The sequence below is a fragment of the Battus philenor genome, unplaced genomic scaffold (assembly GCF_028537555.1).
Source record: "Battus philenor isolate CCGP_79_NKW_IND1 unplaced genomic scaffold, ilBatPhil1.0.hap1 SCAF_2, whole genome shotgun sequence".
NCBI lineage: Eukaryota > Metazoa > Arthropoda > Insecta > Lepidoptera > Papilionidae > Battus > Battus philenor.
The window spans coordinates 1312272-1316418 of record NW_027181682.1 but is presented as its reverse complement, the minus strand read 5'-3'; positions in this window follow the sequence as shown (position 1 = coordinate 1316418).

Sequence of the window (4147 nt, the reverse complement as noted above, 5' to 3'; positions counted from 1 at the left end):
AAAGTTAATAATATGTGTATCTGCGTCTTACACTGTCAAGGTACACTTATGAAAGTCAAATAATACATATTATTATTTTATTAATAATTATTGTAATTAAATGCTAATATTATTATAAAAAATGTGTGGATATTTGACGAGTGTAAATTTAAAAATCACGTAAATGAGTCAACAAACCAAGTTGCAAACAAATTTTTGGTTTAAAACTAAGAAACGTAAGATCGAAGATATCTTGTATAACTTTATATATGCATACACTCATACCCAGGAAGAGTTTAACTTTTGAAGACAAAATTCAATTGTTTTTATTTCTCGTATTTATTGTTTTGTAAATACATGTGACGATGTTTTCTTTTACATTTTTTGCTTATAGATACAAATACTTGTAATTTCTTTGTAAAAAATTTTATATAATTTTGCAAACATCTAATATTAATGTATATATTATAATTATATATAAAATTTTATACATGAGAGATATAGAGATATCCCTTCACCATGAATCTAAACTCATAAAAACATATAAACTCAAAATAAAAGGAATTAGTTAATAGAACTAGGGTCATATAGAAGTCCTATATCCAGCTGCAGGTAAATATAGGTTATGTGATCTTCAAAGATAAAAAATAATAACATTTTAATTACAGTATAATTTACACTGGTGCTACCAAACAGCATGTACCGCACCTAAGGCATGCGCGGCGAGACGGAGGGGAAAATCAGACGCTCACAATCTTATTCCCTCGTCCCCCACCTCACCGCGGTTTCTTAAGACGCGGTACAGCGGTTTCGGTAGCACTGTAGTCAAATATATAGATAAGTATACGAAAATGATACAATTAAAATCCATTGTATCAATGTACATTTGATACAAAAACCTATTTATTTCTATATCAATAAAGATATAAAACATATAATAGGTTAATAAATATATTAAACAAATTTATTGTTATCTATATACTGTTTAAATTTGTTATCACAAGCAATCGAAGTGGTTATCGATGTTTATAATGTAGATATGAACATTATCAAATTATTTATTAATTATAGGCATAACCAGATTTAATAGATTAGAGTTTTAGTTAAACATTTCTTATCGAAACAATTTAAAATTGTAACAAAATCATTGATCCGACTAGGAAAAGTAACTCTAGTAAAAGTAATCTTAACATTTTCCGTGCCACGGTTACTTTAAAAGATTTTCTATTCAAGCCGCGTGGGGCGTATGCGACCCACACAAAAAAAAATTAAAAAGTCATTTAAGTTGATAAAGTGTAAAGAAGAAGTATGTTTTACACTTTATCAATACTGCACAGCTATAATTATCGAGAAAAAGTTATAAAGTTTTCATTTTTACGTTACGTGACGGTATCTATATTCAAGCCTATAATTCATTTGTTTAAGAATCCTTTGTTTTTCAATGAGAACTGCATATAGACTGAACGAAAAAACGCAGCGGGAGTCGTGTACACCCCACATGGGATGGAATGTTTTAACTGTCTCTTCAAGGATCTCTGGACTTCAAGATTCCATGAAGTGACCGAAAGCTCAAGATTTGTTACATTAAAAGAGGTTTCGCTTTGTTAAATTAAAAGTCTCTCTCTGTCCTGTCTTCTCAACCAGCGGAGGCTGCAATTGCCAATTAGGCAGAGATGTAATCCAAGTCTCAAATTATCTAAGGACTTCCATTTCTCTCTAAAATTTTAAGACATACTTCAAGAGATTTAATTTTTTATCCTATTTCTTCGTTTCATTTAATGAATTTTAGCTAGAAGGACTAAACTTATTTGATATTGATTATACTCTCCCCGTATCGCTGCGTGCACACCTAAGGCGCGGTACAGAGGTTTAGGTAGCATTATAATAACAGACTGCCCTGATAGATTTCGCACTATTCAGATATTTTCACAAGCCATATTTCAATAAATAAAAACCTAATTATTTAATCATATCTCTATAGATTTAATGTTTAAAGACAAAATCATTTCTCAATTTTATATATATAAATACTTTAGTAATAATATGTTATATTTTAATTGCAATTATTTATGTTATATGATATTTCTCTTTTTCATCTTAGCACTAGTTTTGTGTGTTTTTTGATGGACATCAAAAGTTTTGACATCGAGTTACAAGTGTTTTAAGTCTATCATTTGTATGATCACTGAATAATATTGTTTAAAACACTTTTCTATTATTTTTAGTTCTATAAGAACATTACTTTTGTCTTATCGAATATAAAATTTAGGGGTTTTGTTTCACCTGTTATGGAGTTTTGCAGATAGCGACATATATACCTGTTTATTATTAATTATACATGTTAATTATCATCTACTGTAAATAATAATTTATTTAGCATTTACTTAAATATACTATTACTGATTTTATATACTTTAAGGTGGTTATATACCGGTTTAAATGTAGTTTGAAAAAATAGATATATGCTTTAGCTGTTCTTATACAATTATTACTAGAATAATTAGTGTTGTAAGATATATAATTGAATACGTATATAGATGTGAGTTAATATATGATATATCTTGTCCATATATGAATGGTTTCAGAAATAATAAATGCTATGAAAATATAGGATGAAAAAGCTTTTTCTGAATTCGAATTACGTGTTAAAATTATAGTTTACTATCTGTCTCTGAAGGCTTTGTACATGCTAAAGTTATTGGCATGTCGCATTCTAATAGAGTTTCAGAGTGATCACTTTATATAAGGTGAAATAGGTTTAAAATTTTCAAATTTACACCTATAAACAATTACCTTGTATAAGAGAGATTTTTTATCACGAATTCGACAAAATTATTGTTAAAAATATCAACTGATTGTATTATTCGAATAAACCACACAAATGTGTTAGCACCTTTATGATCCATAATTATTTACATATCGATTTATATCTTTCGCAATAGTCGTAGCATAGTATGTTTTTAATCATAGCGCGGTGCTTTTAAATTCGTATATTATTAGGCGTTAATTGTAAATGTTATTGTAAGTAATAACAGTTGAGCAGTAGTATCCCAGCGGAAGAGGTCTGGGAATTGCAATCGTAAGTGGTTGATTCGATTATAAAGAAACAATGTTATATATAAATATATATAAATACACCTATCCCCCGATTTACACGGTACTCGTTTTACACGTTTTCGCTTTTACACGGTTTTTAAAAAAAGTTATTTTTTTGTTTTAATAACCGATTTTATTACCATAATGTATGTTCATAATGTAAATATTTCTGCTTCAAACATCGAATCGGCACAAATAACTTCGACTGATAAAAGTGAATTCGAACCTTCGATTCCGAAAATAAGAATGAGAGTAATTTACTTTTTGTTCTTCTGTTTAATGTATATTGTAATTAAATTTAAAAAAAAAACAGTTTTCCAGCATTCTATTTTTATTTCTGTGTACACCTAAAATTATTGAAAGAAAAATCACAACTGTTAAATAGCAAAATTATGCGTTTTTTGCGAGTTTTTCGATTTACACGGTTTTGACTTGAAAATTTTTGATTTTCGATTTACACGTTTTTCTCAGGAACGTATCTACCGTGTAAATCGGGGGATAGGTGTATATAAGTTTGCTACTTCTCATAAATAAGTGTTTATAGGATGGGCAGCAGCATCCTTTGCGTACCATAATACACTGCGATAGTCTACCTACCTGCCAAGGTTGGTGATTATAGTATATCACCCCATTTCTGACAAAGAAATGTCAGAAAGCGAAAAAAGAAAGCTTCCAAGCGGTCTTACCAGGAAGTCTTTGTTGAAGGTTTATGCCCACCTATGGATGCCCACACTCAATGAGGACAACCGGAAGTAACTGGATGCAGGCCGCTTCCTATGTCCAGCTGTGGGGGTCACACGGCTAAAATGAATATGATGAAGCAATAAAACAATACAATGTTATACATTATACATATCATCGGATATAAGAGTAATTTTCTAAAATAAAAAAACAATGTATACAAAAAGTTTTGTTTATTCGGTAAAAAATATTAGGGTGATCGGAAATTAATATCGCTTCTTAATTTAAAATGACACGCGACTACATTTCTAACAAGTTTTTATTTCTAATAAACAATATATTCGCCTACGTTATCAACAACCTTTCATCTAGTATACAAACCAATGCCGAA